This window comes from Juglans microcarpa x Juglans regia, chromosome 6D, assembly GCF_004785595.1.
Source record: "Juglans microcarpa x Juglans regia isolate MS1-56 chromosome 6D, Jm3101_v1.0, whole genome shotgun sequence".
Lineage (NCBI taxonomy): Eukaryota > Viridiplantae > Streptophyta > Magnoliopsida > Fagales > Juglandaceae > Juglans > Juglans microcarpa x Juglans regia.
In genome coordinates this window covers 16,138,512-16,158,578 of record NC_054604.1, presented here as the reverse complement: position 1 = coordinate 16,158,578, position 20,067 = coordinate 16,138,512, and positions in this window count along the sequence as shown.

Here is a 20,067-nt window from a genome sequence, read left to right as displayed (position 1 = left end):
TTTGCACCATCATCTCTCGTTGCACTTGCTCTTGCACTTCACTGCGTTTTCTTTCCTCCTGGTCTCTCTGTTGGTCCTGCAAACGCGTCTCTAAATGAGAATGTCGTTCTAAGAGAGACTCTAACTCTTGCTGTCTCGACCTCATATACTCATTCTCACGCCGTGCAGCTTCTAAATCAGCTGTAAGATTATTAATTTGTGAAGTCGATGAGGTTGAGGAGGATGAACATCTATGCTTGATAGATCGTCCCAAACCTCTTGCCATACTAGACTGCGGCCCGAGCACTTGCTTGAATATGTCTATGTCACTAGGAGAGGATTCCCCAGAAGTCGACAGCATCTCCATCATTTTTTCCTGTAATTTGAAAGGTAATGATCGTAAATAATTAGTAACGTATTAAAAGAAATAGAAATAAAAACTAAATTATTCAAATGTTACATAAATAATTTATTTAACAAAATTAACACTGCTTACATAATTATCTGCATCGACAGGATCCATCCACTCACTATGCTCATTAGTGTGAGCAGCAGCATAGACATGAATGAGGAAAAAGTTTTCAGGATCATCACGTTTCTAACAAAGCGACATTAGCAATTTTAAAAATATAATGTTAGTACTTAAATAAAAGAATATCAGGAAAATAAATGAAATCTAAAATTTTTTAATTACCATTTTTTTAGCAAGACGGTGGAAAGACCTTGAACCGGCATGATAATCGACAGTCAGAGTGGATCTATTATGTGCATTTGTAGAACTCAAGTGCTACAAAATATATTAAGAATGTTAATTGTAATATGTATATATATAATATATAGAACGAATATGAATGTAAATAATTAAAAGATATAAATGTAAAATACCTTATAATCTGGAGATGCGAAAAGATCACAACATTTTCTCCAATCATCTAACTTCATCTGCTGAAAAGGAGACTGCGCAGCCTCTTCCAACATCTCAAACTTCTTGAAGTGGTCATGACATCGTCCTTTGTGACGTCGGAATAGTGTAGCCATCAACTCATTCATGGTTCTCAAATCCTCGCTACGGCTAAAGTAGAGGTCGAATTCATCCTAACAAGGGAATCAGGTCAAAAATATGATATACTAATCTAGGTGAAAAAAATATGCTCAAAGTAAACTCACCAGCACACGACTTCGAATGTGCTCCTTAATCTCATTCGGAACATCTCGCCATGAGCGCACATAAAATGGAGCATAAGCTCGAACTACTGTGCCAATATAGGAGGAAAGCGCTGCTGCACTATCATCCACTCCTCCAGTGGAATTATCAGGAATTGTGATCTTCAGCTTTCCGTGCCTTCTATTTTTTTTCAAGAGAGATGTCACGTGTATAGCCACAACCGCGACGTGCAGATGCGTCAACTACATGCTAATAGATAGTATAATTATAAATTATACAGTTATTGAGACAAAAGTATTAACTATATGATTAATTATCAACGACAATATTTTCTTACTGGTAGGTGTCGACTGACTGTTGTTCTCTTCTGTGTTAACTTGATCTTCAGGAACGGATTCCTCGAATGGGAAGTCCTCAATGGGTTCAGGACTTGGACTTGGCAGAGGCACATTTCTTCGTTGTCGTTTTGGCGGCATTCTTGAAAATAATTAATTATATCAAAGAAAATTAATTAGAAGAAATTATGAAAATTCAAGATATTTTATAGTCACCTATATGAATTAAATATTTAGTACTTTTATTCTTCAGCTTCGGATGAATTTTCCATGCTTGTTTCAGAATCTCCATCAATAACATCTTCATCATCATCATGCACCTCTTCTTCATTGTCCTTATCCACGTCCTGTCCGGATTCTGATTCGTCTTCATCTTCTGACTCTTCCTCTTCTTCTTCCTCCTTACTTACTTGAATTGAATGATCATTTAATACAAACGGGTCGAGATGGACAGGTGGGACATCATCTCTACACAAGGGGAGCAACTCGAGTGCACCGAGGTCAACAAACAAGTTAATACCCTCTCCATCTTCCTGGTATGCCTCTACAATCGGAGTGTCATGATCTTCATCTCTATTATTCTCGTAATCTATACTCGTTCCTGCTTCATATATATTTTGAGGGATAAATTTTTGTACGACTCGCCAAGTTATCTCTCCACTATCTTCATCAGCACTTTTCATTGGATCAATCAAGTAATAGACTTGGATAGCTTGACAAGCCAATACAAATGGATCATCTTCGTACCATTTAGATGCAGTATTGACACTCGTAAAGTGATTATCCCTATGTATCGAAACTCGACCACCGCCTAGATCCCACCAATTACATTTAAAGACATATGTTACAGACCCACCCAGATATTTCAATTCGATAATATCACGTATGACACCATAATAGCCAATATCATATGTTCCATGACTCCCCTTGACCAACACACCACAGTTTTGAGTCTTTCTATTACGTTCACGGTCCAGAGTATGAAATCTATAATCTCGAACCGTGCATGCAGTGTATCGAAGTGCTCTATTTGAGGGACCACGAGCCAATGCATACAATTAAGAAGAAATTGATCTGGGATCACGAGCACGTTGTTCCAAAATCTAAAAATTGAAATAGTATATATTTATTATTTCATTATCCAGAGTTAAAAATTTCAAAATATAATATATATTTAATTTTAGTTCATACAAGTTCTTCAAACCATCCGAGAAATTCTTCCTCGTGTCTTGCCTCTATATTTTCTACGTCTTCGGTCCTAAGTTTGTCCATGTGCTTACTGTTATAACATATTGCAAAAGAAGTATATTTTGAGCACAACAATTATAGTTAATTTTAAGAAAACTATAATTATTCGAAGCATGGAATGACATACCTGAGATAATTATCAATCTCCCAGCATTTATTTAGCACATACCACCGAATTTTACCCAACTCTTCATCAATTAAATCGTAACCCGTTTGTGCACCCAAGGGTCATACACTCTAGGAAAACACTAATAGCTCACGAGGAGGCGGAGCAGCAAGATCAACATTTTGCTCTTGACGATTAACAAGATATAGAGAGCAAAATGTTAACCATTCATCGTGTATATAGGTCTCTACTATTGAACCCTTAGCTCTGGCTTTATTCCCAACAGTGCGCTTCAGTCGACCCAAATATCTTTCAACTGGATACATCCAACGGAACTGCACTGGTCCACCCAAAAGTACCTCTCGCGGTAAATGTATTGCTAAATGGACCATGACATCAAAAAATGATGGTGGAAAGATTTGCTCGAATTTACATAGTATAGTAGCAATGTCTTCTTCCAATTTCGACAACACATCTCGATTTACTACCCGAGCGCACAAATCCTTAAAAAACATACAGAGTTCAGATATGGTGACACGTACATTAGATGTCATCTTCCCACGAATTCCCACAGGTAATAACTTCTGCAAAAATACGTGACAGTCATGACTTTTCAATCCACTGATTTTCCAGTCATCAGGACTCAAGCATCTACCAATATTTGAAGCATAACCATCTGGCAACTTCACACCTTGCAACCATTTGCAAAAATCCATCATTTCCTCCCTGGTCATCGTAAAACACGCATGTGGCATGACCACCCTATTACCTTCCACCCGCAAATGTAGATTATGTTTAATTCCCTTTCTCTCAAGATCTTTTTCTCGTCTTGATCGTGTCTTTCGTCTTTTTGTTAATACTCATCAATGTACCCAGTATATTATCACAAATATTCTTCTCTATGTGCATTACATCCAAACTATGTCACAACATGCAGGACGACCAATACGACAAGTAAAAAAAAAATACTACGCTTTGTCCAATTCAATTCTGTTGCGCCTTGTTTTCTCCTGTTCTTTCCCCAACCTTTGCCAAAATTGTTCACTTTAACATGTTGCAGTTGTTCCACTATCTATTCCCCAGACAACTCTTTTGGTACAATTCTATCCTCTACTCTCCCATCAAACTTAGCACATTCTCTTCTCCATGCATGATTTGCTGGTAGATAACGTCGATGACCCATGAAACATAACTTCTGAGAATATTTTAGCCACTCACTAGCAGTTTCTTTATTACACGTCGAACACGCTAACTTCCCTTTCGTACTCCAGCCGAAAAGATTCCCATATGCCGAGAAATCATTTATGGTCTACATTACCGCCGCATGCATCTGAAAAGTTGTCGATATGGATGCATCATAAGTTCTAACACCTGTTTCCCATAACTCTTTCAGCTCTTCAATCAACGGCTGCATGAATACGTCAATGTCATTCCCAAGTGATCTCGGGCCTGGGATGAGTAAAGTTAACAAAAAGTTTGGGGCCTTCATGCACCTCCATGGTGGAAGATTGTACGGAATCAATACTACGGGCCAAGTACTATAACTTGTACTCATATTCCCAAAAGGGTTGAATCCATCTGTTGTGAGTCCCAGGCACACGTTCCGAGCTTCTATCCCAAACTCTGGATATTGATTATCGAAAGACTGCCATGCAAGTGAATTAGCTGGGTGCCTTATATATGCGTCATTCTTAACTCTTTTCTCCTCGTGCCACCTCATATCATGAGCTATTTTCTTACACATATATAGTCTTTGCAACCTAAGTTTCAAGGGAAAATACCGCAACACCTTAACTGGCACATTTTTCTTACCCTTCCACCTCGTCTCTCCGTATACAGGACATGCTTGTTTCTCCTCGTTCTCCTTCCAGAACAAACACAATCATTCTTGCATGCATGTATGGACTTATACTCAAATCCTAATCCCTTTCTCAACTATTTCGCTTCATAAAAGTTCTTGGGCAAAGCAGACCCTTCGGGAAGCACCTCGTTAAATAAGTTCAATACCATATTTATTGCTTTCGTCGACATTCCGCACAATGACTTAATGTGAAGCAACTGAACAATAAACGATATTTTGGAATGTTTTGTACAGCCTGGATAAACCTCGCGCTTTGCATCTTCCCACATTGAAGCAAAATTATCACAATCAGTCCCTCCGCCAATTGAGGCATTGTCGTCAACCTCATCCATAAACATCCTGCTCCAATGTCACCCAACATCTCCTCCATCTCATCCTGCTCATAATCATCATCCATGTGTCTCAAATAATTGTGATGATCGACCAATTCATCTGCTGACTGTTCATACGGCTCACCATGCAATACCCATCGGGGTATACCCCAGATCCATACCATTCACAAATATATGACTTAATACTTCATCCAACCCTATCGCACACAAATTTTTACACCCTCGACATGGACACTTAATGTAACCACGACTATCAGCAGAGGCCCGTGCAAAATCAATGAAGCTTCTTACTCCACGCGCATAGGGTATGTAATCCTTTCCAAGTCTATCGCCCAGACGCATCCAAGTTTTGTCCATTTCTAAAAGCATCTATCTATTAATAACACACGTACATAGAAAATTCACATGCATGTCATGCTCCAATACGAAGTTTCTTTTTTGATAAGGTAGTTGGTCCTATCCCATTCGAGATTATATTATCCATATTGCACAAATCTCGTCACTCTACTACTTTCCACGTTAGTAGAAATTTCGGCAGCACCTCCCCATAGTTTTCCAAGTATACATGTTCAAATAGAGGGATTGTGACCATACAAACAGTATACAAGAAGAACAGTAGAGGAAGACACCGAAACTTCATATTAAACGTGGAAAGTAAGAGTAACCAAATGTGCAATACAGATAATATAATCCCAAACTGTCCACACTGGACAATTCATGAATTAGTGGACACATAAATGTACACTAATTCCCAAACGGGTCTAAGGTTATTTATGTAATGTCACACGCATCTATAAAAAAACACTACAAACAATATCTTCATGTTCTGTGTGTAGATTGTCAAACAAATAGTATTGCATGTTATATTGTTAAACTAGAGAGAGAAGGAAGAATATATTCACAAGTTTCGAATCATGAGTAGATACGAGGGAGAATGATCTTGAAGAAATGCCTATATTTTAGTCTAATTGCTTAACTGTCATAGACTCTCCAGTCGTGACAACTCTCAATTAGTAATTGTCAAGACCGGAAGAGAGTAGTCAAGGCCAGAGAGACAATGACAGTCAAGCAAATCGATAAACATTTCTTCAAGATCATTCTGCCTTATTGTTATTATATAATTGTTATTATAATTGTTATATATAATTTTAAAGGTTATTATATAATTTTAATTATTATCATTCCACAATTATAATCTTAATTGTTATACTTAATTGAGTGAGTTATTTATTTATATAGACAATAAGTATATAATATTTATATAAGCATTTATTTGATCCTTATTTACTTACTCTTTAGTTTATAATAAATAAGTATATTTATTCCAACTCTACTTATTTGGTAGGTACAAGACTTTTTTATTGAAGAGTATTTTAAAGGTTATAATATAATTTTAATTATTATCATTGTTAGAGTATAATTTTAATTGTTATACTTAATTTCAAATGTTATAATATAATATTAATTATTATAATTCTTAAAGAGTTATTTTAATTGTTATACTTAATTCCAAATGTTATTATAACATTTTAATTATTATCATTCTTAAAGTATAATTTTAATTGTTATACTTAATTTCAAATGTTATAATATAATATTAATTATTATAATTATTAAAGAATTATTTTAATTGTTATACTTAATTCCAAATGCTATTATAACATTTTAATTATTATCATTCTTAAAGTATCATTTTAATTGTTATACTTAATTTCAAATGTTATTATATAATTTTAATTGAGTGAGTTATTTATATTTAATAAGTAATTATTAATTGTAGTTATTGTATGTATATATATATATATATATATTATATAGTTAAGTTATATACTTTTTTTTTCTTTTTTTTAAAAGCAAGTTTTATACTATAGTTATAATTAGAATAATAATCATATTCTAACTAAATTAGTATGAATATATTATATATACTTATTAAATGTTAGATATTAAATATCATATTAAATGTATATTAAATGTTTTTAATCTTTACTTAAATTAAAATCCTAAATTTATAATTTTATTGTCAAAGAACAAATTTAAAAAACACAAAAAAAATTATTATATAAAAAATTCACATAAATACGAAAAACTAAACACAATGTATTTTTAACCATATAAACATATATTCACACAAAATTCACAAATAATAATCATAATTATTTCAAGAGTAAGCATAAAATGATAACAATATGTATTAACATATTCCTAAACTTGAGTAAGCAATAACCATGTATTAACAAAACCTAAAGACAACATATTTCTAAACATGTTAACATATTCAAACAAAATTCACAAACAATAATCATAATATTTCAAATCTATATCACAACATATTCACAATAACTCACAAACTATTCACAAACTATACAAATAATAATCACAATATTTCAAGAGTAATTATAAAATGTATAAAAATATTGCTAAAGTTTAGAAATATACCTAGCACTCACAATATCCTCTTACAAATCCAAAGCTTTCAACTTGCCAAAACAACCAATCATTCAAAAAAATACAACACTAATTTATTATTTTGTATTATATAACAAAAACACAATACAAATATCATAAAATTAAAAAAAAAAAAGACAAAAACTTAATATTTTTTTCTTACCAAAACTCAATGGGACTCTCACTCTAACTCTCGCTCTCCCTAACTCACGTCCCTCTCTCACTCAACTCTCTCTCACTCAACCCTCTCTCTCTCTCCTGCAGGAGACTCTCTCTCAACTCTCTCTCTCTCCTGCACGCATGGGAGAAGCAGAAATGAGCCGCTTCCTCCCGTGCGTGTATTCATTAAGTCTAAAATTATTAGACCAGACGTTCGAACGTTTAAATTGTTCGTTCGAACATTATATTATCCCGCCCAATTTTAATATGACGTTCGAACGTAAGAAAATAGGATAATTTTTATGTGATTAACGTTCAGACGTTTTATATAAACGTTCGAACGTACCCTTCGTATGATAGAGTATGAAATCTAGTAGGAAATTTCCCGCACTTTTATTTTTATGTTCAAACGTTAAGGAATTTGTCGTTCGAATGTTTATAGATTTTCACCAACTAACGTTCGAACGTACAACTTGCATGCCGAACGTTCATATCATCAAGGAGTTACCATAATCGAGCGGGAAATTTCTCACACTAATTTCTTAACGTTCGAACGTTCAGAAATTTGGCGTTCAAACGTTATAATTTTCTAGTGATTTTCAGTCACTAACATTCGAACGTACAGTATAAATGTTCGAACGTTTAGATCATCACCTTAATCAAACGGGAAATTTTCCGCACTTTTAGTTTAATGTTCGAACGTTATAATTGAAACGTTCGAATGTACCCTTCCTAACAGACATAAAAAATACAGTGGGAATACATTATTAAAGTTCGAACGTTAAAAAATCGTGGTCGGGCGTAAATTTTTATTCAATAGTTAGTATTCCTTAATATAATAGTTATATATACCTATTATTTTCTAGATACTCACAATATTTCTCTTCATTGTAATTTTTTTTTTTTAAAAAAGTTGAAAAAAATACTAACTCCTTCTCACTATTTTCTTATTTCATACAATCTGGTTGTTCGAGATATTCTTTGTTACTCTATAAATTTTGCATTATATACTGTATTATAGTGTAGTATATACTATATCATATATATAAATCAATAATATATAATTAATAAAACGAACAACAAAACTTATATATATATATATAATGCACTATATAAATACTATATAGTAATGATTTTCTTGAATCACATTATCGGAGGGTCATAATTTGTATGACTTTCAACTGCATCCAAATATATGACTTTCAACTTCATCCAACCTAGTTCCATACCGTTCATAAATATTCCCGACTTTCAACGACTATCAACTATTGCAGTACGGCTAGGGCTACCACTTAATGGACACCTATCACGATGTCTGAAGATACGTACGACCCACTTCATAGCCACAAACGCAATAAATGAAGGTACGCAACTACAACGTGATCACTAAACTAGCTAGCTAGTCGGTCCTCTATATATTTATTACTTGTAACATGCACAATCATAGAGGATGTTTGAACGTTACTTTGAAAATAAAATGGATCGATCCTCGCCAAAAAAATGCACCTTGCTATTTACTGATCCAATGGCCAGCCCCGTCTTTGATCTCCTTCTATATGAAAAAAGTATTATACTTTATATATAGTTAAGTTATATACTTTTTATTTTTTATTTTCTTTAAGACATAATTTACACTATAGTTATAATTAGAATAATAATCATATTCTAACTAAATTAGTATGAATATATTATATATACTTACTCCATGTTAAATATTAAACTTCATATTAACTGTATATTAAATGTTTTTAATCTTTACTTAAATTAAGATCATAAACTTATAATTTTCTTGTTAAACATATTCAATAAAAATTTAAAAAAAAATAATCACAATATTTTAAATCCATATCACAACATATACACAATATTCTCACAACAATATTTATACACATATTAATTCATCAATGAACACCATAAACTCACAAACTATTCACAAAATTCACAAACAATAATCACAATTATTTCAAGAGTAAGCATAAAATCACAATAACATATATAAACATATTGCTAAACTTTATAAATATAACTAGCACTCACAAATTCAAAAAAATGAATTAATCTAATTGTCATTCATTAGGGAGAGTAATTTGATTTCAATCAAATTATTTAGGAAATTGTACACTAGAATTTTGGATACTAGATTGTAATAATAAAGTATATTGTTTTAGACAAGTAATAAGAGCATGTGGTTCTAATGTTGATTTCATTAGTTTACAATAGATCATATATATATATAATATATTATATATTATATTATATAATATTAGATATATACTGTACTATATATATAATACAGTATATATAATATACTATATAATACATTATATAAATAATACACAGTATATATATACTATATATTATAGTATAATATTATATATTATAATATATAACATATATTAATAATATAATATATTATAGTTAATATTTTGGAAAATAAATCGAAAAACGTTCGAACGTATTAAGAATTACGTTCGAACGTTTTGTGTATATAAGGTGGTAACTGAACGGCATCCACGTCATTTTCACCGTTATCATCGTCATTCTGTTGCATGCTGCTTCTCCTTCGTCGCCGCCGCCGTCAAATTCCGCCACAACCGTCACAAAAAGTTATGCATTCATCTTTTAATCAAATAACATGTATTTTATTTGAGATTTGGATTGAGTTTTGTTTAAAAAGAGATAAGTGGTGGCCGGATTTTCAACTTCATTTTCTGGCCACTACGGCTTGCCATTGGCCAAATAGTCACCGTAGAAATGTTTTTGAAGTGTATACTTCATTTCTACGGTGGCATTTCGGCATTTAGAACGTTGTAGATTAATTTTTGAGATTTCAATAATGGCCGAGTCGACTCAAACATTCTGTCTCGTAACGTTCGAACGTTCCACCAAGACGTTCGAACATATGACGTTTCAATTGCATAGTTGTTAAAGCTTATACGTTCGAACGTTAATTTTTTACATTCGGACTTTATTTTTCATAAATTTTACGTCCAAACGTTTAATGAATACGTCCGAACGTACTACTTTTTAAACTTTATTTAAGCTTCAACATTCGAATGTAAATCCTTTACGTTCGCACGTAAAACAATACCATGAACGTATAAGATACACGTTCGAACGTATGTCATTTAAATTTATTGCTGTTTACGTTCGAACGTTTCACCAAGACGTTCGAACATACGACGTTACAATTATATAGCCGTTAGGGCTTATACGTTCTAACGTGTATTGTTTTACATTCGGACACTATTTTCGTAAAACTTACGTCCAAACGTTTAATTATAATGTCCGAACGTACTACTTTTCTACTTTATTTATGCTTTAACGTTTTGGACGTTCATATTTACGTTCACACGTAAAACACATACGTTTGAATGTATAACATAAACGTCCGAACGTATGTCAGCCAATATTTATTTACTGCTTATGTTCAAACGTGTATGTTAAACATTCGGACGTATGTGTTTTGCTTGCGAACGTAAAGGAAACACGTCCGAATGTTTTATCTTAACGTTTGAACGTATATTTTACTATGTTCGAACGTTAATGCAGAGCATCTTAAAATTAACACAAAAAATGCATCAATGTAAATAATTTTTTTTGTCTCTATTTTCAGGATATGGCTCATTCTCTGCATACTAGGAAACGAGAGAGGGAAGGAGCCACTCAAGACACAACTCATATCGGGGCTCATACTGTTATGGTAGAGCGAGAGGTCTTGATTAATGAGTTTGACGAACTCGTTTGAGAGCAGACGAACCTGAGAGATGCTTTCCTCAGTAGAGGCTGGGGAAATATCTGCACATTGAGGGGGAATGTATACCCCTCAATGGTTCAAGAGTTCTATATGGGGATGTGTGCCATGCCTCAAGACACATCCTCTCACACCGTGATTGTACGCGGTATTTCCATTGAGATTTCACCTGATGTCATCGCCGAGCACCTCGGGATTCGTCGAGGAGTTGAGACATCTGCACACGCTACATCCCGTGAGGATGTAGCCACTTCTGCATCATCTACTGGCCTCCCATTTGAGCCAGTATCAGCCAGAGATGCAGATCTATCAGAGGCCGAGGATACTGGCCTCGAGGCTCAAGATGATGACCGAGACGAGGATTTCTACATCCTCATCGAGAGGGACCGCATACAGATCGAGAGGAATAACGCATTCAACCAGAACCATCTGTTACATTTCTTCCGCATGTTGCAATAAACGTGGATCCTGTGGGACATAAAACCACATTTAGTCGGCTTCGGGCACAGTTTTTGATACGAGTGGCACGTGGAGATCCCATAGATTTTCCACTTCACATCTTTGAGAGGATCCATTATGAGGCGAGTATCGTCTCCATGAATAATCTCCCATACGGTGTCCTGATCAGCTGGCTATTACTTGCACGAGGAGTGCCAACTCAGCCAGAGGAGAAGGTGAAAGATCAGATGAGCCCCTTCAACATGATCACGCATCGACGTAGCATTGGACAAGTTAGGAGACGTCAGCCACCCCCTGTAGAGGATCTAGTTCCTCCGACGCAGCCTAAGCCAGGTCATGTGGGGAGTAGTAGTCAGCAGCCGCCGAGTACATCTACGGGAGATGCACAGCCTGCTTGGGTTGATGCGGTGATCTTACAGCTGACTGCGCATATCGATCATAAGATCGATTGATCGTTCGCGGCTATAGAAGCGTCTGTATCTGAGATCGCCCATCGTATAGGTATCCTTAACGACAAGGTTGATACATTGACTGAGGAGGTACGGAGTTCGAATTTATCTGGGTGTTGTTTAAGAAATTCGATCATATTTTGTATTTTACTTTTATTATTTATAAAGAAAAATGTTATTTAATATTTCTATGGTTTTTACCATTCAATTCTCAATCTTCTTTAATGTTATATTTTCCAACTTTAATACTAAATCGCTGCACTTCAAATATATATAAACATAAATATATATTTATATATTACAAATTGTGTATATATAAATATATACAAGTCAATTTTTTAGACTTGTTCACAAATTATGCACTATAAAAACCACATAATTTTTAAATTAGAGTCATTTAATTTAAATTTACAATCAACGTTCGAACGTTATTAATTAACGGTCGAACGTTGGCGCAAAACATTTAACTTTCGAACGTTAATTACTAACGTTCGAACATTGGCGCCAAAACATTTCACGTTCGCACGTAAGTTGCCAGAATGTTCAAACGTAAATTTGACATTCGAACGTAAATTTCCAATACATTCGAACGATAAAAAAATCTCATCTGTCTTTAGTGACGGTTTCCAGTCACAAAAAAGGCCTTTTAGTGACGGTTTGGGGACTGTCACAATTTCCCAACCGTCACTAAAGACCAATTGTGTTGTAGTGATCAATATTTATCACTTTGAAATTTAAAACTTTATTACCAATAAAAAAATTCAAAGCTTTATGAAAAACCCGATGGGTCCAGTCCCAATTAACACTTAGATGTGTTCCAAATCAAATATTACTACATTTACAAATTCTTCCAATCAAGTAAAATTATATTAAGCACCCGCAATCAACAAAATGTAGCTTAGACCATCAGATTAAAAAAAGACCTGATCACATTCTAGAAAACTTTCAGAAAGTGATCTTAATTTTTTTAAAAACTAAGTAAATCAAAAAACTTTTTTACACTGTAAATTAGTTAAAATACATTTAAGTTGAAGAAATGCTTGGATCTTATACTACGTAATTTGATTGATCGATTATAAATATTGTTTAGCTGCTTTCTGCGGTTTCTTTGTCAACAATCTAATATTATTATTTTTACGCCTATATTAATTTATTAGGGGTTCTCTTAATGCTACTATTATTCATTTTTATATCTTGGTGGTCCTCTTAACACTATGATTAGGTAGGAGGTTTGATATTTAGAGATCTTTCGTCTTGACCAAAACTTTTACAAGTTAGGCCCAAGCCCAAAGCTCAACTCATTCAGAAGACCAAAGCCCTGCCTATATTTTCTCTCCCTCTCACTCTATTTTTTCTCTTATGCCGCAACCACACTTAACCACCGTGACCAAGTAGCCGTTCCATCGTGCTATTGCAACATCACTATGCTACGATCTCACATCAACTAAGTATGAGATTGGTTGGTGGTTTATAAGCCTCTAGACACCCTTATCTTGCAAGCTGATTTTCAAGGGTGAGTTCTACCTACTGGATTCATAACAAATGGTATCAAAGACAGTTTGTGGCTCACGGTGAGCCAACTGATTCTGTATTTGGGTCTAAGTAACCATCATGGTTTTCATCATATTATTCATTTGCCTCATTTGCTCCCTGAGTTCGTGAATGCTCTGGTCATGGTGGGCTAACATTTCTTCATTTTTGTTGTTGGATCTGGTATTTTCTGCCATTAGAATCGTAGGCTAGATACCAATTGTAAGGAACCCTATTAATTCCTGCAAATCACTGTAATAAGATTGTACTATATGAACAAAAGGAAGATGAAAACGAACTACGCCTTGGGTATTCGAGGTCCCAATTCCTCCCAAAATGAAATGACAACTTTTTGCAATATTCTTCTAGATGATTCTTTTAGTACCACTCGGTGCATTTGTTATAAACCTACTAGGTAAAACTGACCCTTGAAAATCAACTTGCAAGGGAAGGGTGCCTAGGGCAAAACACCAACCAATCCCATACTTAGTCGATGTGGGATCGTAACAACCACCACGCTCCGTAACCGACGTTCATGGCGGTCCCGACGCTCACACGGGTTGGCTGTGCGCTAGGTCTTTCCTAGCCTTGGACAAACACTGCCATGCCGGCATCACCCCCTATGCCGCACGATTGCTACTGTCGCAACATGACCTTAGATATAGGGAGTCTTTGATACCATTTGGTAGAACTCACCCTTGAAAATCGGCTTACAAGGGAAGGGTGCCTAGGGGCTTATAAACTACGAACCAATCTCATACTTAGTCGATGTGGGGTCATAACACACTATTCCTCTCAACTTGAAGAACTATTAATGATTAATGATATAAATTCAATACTATTAATGCTCGTGAATGCTTGTGAATTTGATTTATATAAAAGCATAGTATGGAAATTTGATACTATTAATGCTAAAGTGTGAAACTAGTTTTATATGGGATTGAAATCTGATAGGGCTATGATTTGTGAAAGCATAGTCTCAGTTTGTATAATGGATTTATTTCAAGATCCTCACAAGAATACACTAAGGACTTACAAGAACTCAACCCAAAACACAAAATAAAAAAACAAGTAAGAAAATGATCTAAGAATTCCTTGCATTAATTCTTGGAAAAGGTTTTCAACGAACCTTCAACCTCCAAGTAAAACCAATCCTCAACAATTCTAAACAAAGACCAGTATCATAAGTCCAGTCCTTTTATACAAGACTATACAATGAAAGTAAAAACAACATTGTAATGAGAGTAAGAATGCAGCCATCGAGCCTTTTGTCCCATTCATTCCAGCTTCAACACGCACCCGTTTCACTAAACAACCAATATGCCCCTCATTGAACTTCCACATCTATGAATACTGTTGTCCACATAAAATGCAGAGCTTCATGTAATAAAATGCTGCATTTCCCCCCATCAATATGGTAATATTGTTTGCTACAAATCAGACTTCCCTTACATTTCTTGTAACACTCGGGTGCAGCACCCGACCCGTTTTATTTTGGAGTTTATATGTACGAAAAGCCCAATTGAGATTTCGAGTAAATTTTTGAAATAGACTACGGTCCTAATATTTTTAGTTTTGGCAAATAGCAAATTTTTGGGGGCTCGCCAATTTAGTTAAATTCATTAAATATTTTTGGATTAGATGGAAATTTTTTCAGGGCCGAGAAATTTATGGGACAAGTTGTAATATTTTAGAGTTCGAATCGAGGCCCAAAATTCAGGGAAAAAACCCATTTTTATATTATGTACCACCCAAAACTTGAGCCCAAATATTTGAAATGGGTTCTACCTAATCACCCCAGGGCCCACACTCGTTTGCTGTAAACTGGGAGACCCAACATCCAGTTTGTTTTTAACAACTACGTCTCTTTCCATTAGTCACAACATGCAAAGTCTCTACATGTATTTATACACTTCACGCATAGCCTCTTGCATGTATTGCCATCCATGCATCCCAGGGTTTTTAGAGTTGCAACAACCCCCACAGCCTCCAGTCTACGACCAGCAAAACAACTGAAGCCTCGCCAACCACCTGTAGCCTTTACCCCTCCGCCCTTGTTGCTCAGATCAGCAGCAAGTCGCTGCGATGCGAGAGGATCCCTTGCGACCAGCCGCTGCCACGAACGAGATCCCCCCTCCATGGCAAAAGACACTAGCCACTACCCAGCCCACGTGAAATTGAAGTACCCCCTTACTCAGCCACTACGCAGCTCCATGGCAACCACCCACATGAAGAACATGAGTGTTGCAACCTCTGTTCTTCCTAGTAAAAAATAGAGCAACAATCGTGTGAGGGCCAAACTTGATTCAACCACCCTGTTGAGAGCATCATCTCGTCCAAAAGTCTGCCGACGACCTAGAGAGCCACTGTAAGCCACCGGCCAGCCACGTATCTTCCACCTCATGCCACCTTGCATGTCGAGAACCAAGGAGAGGTCCCACACACGTCGTTACCCCACCATCTATCGTGCCGAAAACCACCCAGCCAACCATAGAAACTGTCAACCATTGCCACCTAGGGTCCATCATCCTCCTCACGTGCTCCGCCGTCTAGATAACCACCGTCCACTCCAACTTCGTCACAGCTCTTCCCTCATGGTGACGATTTATATTTGTTCGGCATTGTTGAGGAAATTTTCTGAAAAGCTAAGTCTAGGTAAGTGGGGTTCCTATGCTAGACTTTGCATAAAAGAAATGAACTTAGGTCCATTTTGGAAAATATGCATGTTTTGTTATGAAAATAAATTTTAAACAACCTCAGTTATTTGTTTTGCATTACTCATAAAATTTTGTATAAGAATAAGTATTTTCTGGCATGACTGGTGTAGGCATGAGCTATTTTGGCATTTTGTTTCTGAATTCTGTAAAAGAAAGCGAATATGAAATTTTGTACATAAACTATAGTATTATGATTATGATTCTATTTGTATTCTGAAGATCTTCCGTAATATGATATGATGTGACTTCTGAAAACCTCTGGTATGACATTCTGTTTCTGTTCCGTTCTGACCTTACCATGGGTGTAAAAGTATGGCCTCTGTTCGGGTTGTTACCAACCTTTTTGTTTCCGGTGCACCCACTTTGGAAGCAAAGTGGTTCTCTGTGTGGTCTTTCTTGAGTGCACACTCGAGGCTCCAAGAATAGTAAGGAAAAGATTCACATTTTTTTTCTTCTCGATTGGCTACCGAGGTTTGCACAACCCTACCACGGTAGTTAAATATGGAATTCTGTTCTGATGTGATGTTTCAGTTATGCTGTGCCAAAGGAATTTTAAATAAGAATATTTCTAAACTTTCACTCTGTTATGTTTGATATCATGTTCTGATTCTGCATTCTGAAAAATTATATTTGTTCTGCATTCTGAAAAATTATAGTTGTTCTGCATTCTAAACTCTGTAAATGTTTATGTTTACACAGTAGTATATGTTATTTGTTTATTGAGTTGTTGATAACTCACCCCTTATCTCCACAATATTTTTTAGCTAATTTTGATGTATCAGCTGAAAGTCAAGAATAGGCAATACTAGTAAGTTTTGGTGGTCGTAAAAGAATAGGTGCCATAGGGTACAATGATTTATTGGAGAGTCTTGTTTGGTAGTGTTATTATTTTATGTTGCTTTGGTATTTTAAATCATGGATATTTCTTAGTCTTTGTGGAGATTTTAATTTATTTTATTGAGGTATTTCTTTTGTGTCCATATGGAGGAACATGGATATTCGTGTTGAACAAATAAGTTAACATTTTATAGAGTCTCTGAGTTATTTATAAATGTCTTATTGGAAATGATTTTAAGTAACAGGAGCTAACTCTCCGGACCTCCGGGACTTGAGGCGTTACAGTTGGTATCAGAGCCATGTTTGAGATTCTGCTGACTATAACATATAAGGTTTTGGATCTCTCTGGGTGTAGAAAGTAACTCCAGATTCGAGGTGTAGGAATTTGAGAACGAAGAGACAATGATGTGGATATTTAAGGTTTGAGATTCTGTAGACTATAAAAAAGAGTTTGATGAAAATTTAAAGTTTGAGATTTTGCAGATTTTATGAATTGAGATTTTGGGAATTTGAGGCTTAGAGATGTTGTATATTTTAAAAGTGATTTTGATTAGATTTAAGGTCGTAGAATTTTGGTGGGCTCCAGGATATGATTTTAGATGATATGTTAGGTTTTAGCACTTGCGGACCAATGGAATGTGTCCCACGAAACTTAAGGTTTTAGATTTTGCATATTTCAACGAAACGATCTTTATGACATTTGAGATTTTAGTTTCAGTAGACTTATTTTGTGGACTATAGGAGATGATTCTTACAAGATGTAAGGTTTAGATTTTGAAAGTGTATATAAGTTTGATCGAAAGCCAAGATTGAAATTCTGCAAACTTTAAAATTTGAGATGGTTGAGATGTAATGTTTGAAAATTTTGTAAGTTTTTAGAGATGATGTTTAAAGTTTAGATTTTGAATTGACTTCTGGGAATGATTTTGGTTAGAAATTTGAGGTTTAGACTTGTGACATTGATGTTTTAGAGGCTACAAACACGTTGTTAGAATTGTGAATTTAGCTCTGGTGTTTTAAAAAATGTAGGGATTGGTTAAATGTGGGATTTAGTTCTATTTAGATGTACGTGAGTGAGAGACAATGTGTTTAGGACTACAAGTGGTTAGAGTGCGCAACATAAATGTGGTTTTTGGTAATATGATGGTTTGAGAGTTTATTTCACTATGTATGAGGTCATTACATTACATGGAGAATTCAGAATTATTATTAGGTTTTTAATTACATGATTGAGGTTTATATTTTAGACTTGATTTGGACCTTTCAAAGTATACGATAAGCAATGCAATGTGCACGAATGTGTATGTTTAGGGGAAATATGGGACGCATCGGGCCTCAATATTGGAGGATTAGAATTTTGGAATATTAGGTTTGACAATATGATCAAAGATTGGGATAGGCATGGAATGGTTGTGAAGAATAAATATTTAGGCTTTGCTTATGGTACTAGCAAAATTTTAAGGATGTAATTTTTTTAAGGGGGGAGGACGTAACACCCAGATCCAGCACCCCACCCATTTTATTTTGGGGTTTATATGTATGAAAAACTCATTTGAGATTTCGAGTAAATTCTTGGAATAAACTACGGTCCTATTATTTTTAGTTTTGGCAAATAGCAAATTTTTGTGGGCTCGCCAATTTAGTTAAATTCATTAAATATTTTTGGATTAGATGGAAATTTTTTCGGGACCGAGAAATTTGTGGGACAAGTTGGAATATTGCAGAGTTTGAATCAAGGCCCAAAATTCAAGGAAAAAGCCCATTCTTATTAAATTTATATACTACCCAAAATGTGGGCCCAAATATTTGAACTGGGTTCTACCCGATCACCCCAAGGCCCACGCCCGTTTGCTGTAAACTTGGAGACCCAACGTGATATGAACCCGCGGGAATGAAATCCCTTAAACCCACAAACAATTTGAAAACTCCCCAAGAAAGCCAAAAATCAAGTCAAGGATGGAGAATCTAGACCCGATGAGAACCCGTTTCAAGAACCTAGATTATATTAAAATCTAGACCCGTTGAAAAACTCATCTCAAGAACCCAGATTACAAAGGAGGAACGCCACAAAGGTTGTGATTTACCTTTGATAAGTTCAAGAGTTCAATCAAGAACAAGAGGAGAAAACTCAACTCACAAATAAAATTCAATATTGTCTAATCTTCAAATGAGGCTACAAGGAGTATTTAAACTAAACCTAATTAAAACCCTAGCCAAAATAAAGCCCCTTTTTACCCAAAATGCCCCTGATGAACAGTGTCACGCTACAGTACCGCGGCTACAGTGACACTACAGTACCTCTTAAAACCCTAATTCCTAAAAAGTAACTTTCCAAGTAAGCCCTTGGCCAAAATACAAGACCTTCTTGAAAACTCTAGTTCATTGAAAATAAGACGTGTGGGCCAGACATCTTCAAGCCCACTTATTCTAAACTAATAAAATAAATCATTTAACGAAATTTGAAGTCTCAAATAACAATAGGCCCAATCTCTAAGCCATGTCTTCCACAGCTTGAATCAAGTGGATCAAAGCTGGTTCTTCTTCTTTCAAGCCCATCTTGAGTGTTGGGCTCTTGCTAGCTTCATCCCAAGTGGATTGCACCAATCCGTGCATTGCTTCCTTGATCTTCTTGGTCCTTGATCTTGTAATTGGCCCATCTAGAATTTGCAAATGATCTTTAAGACTAGG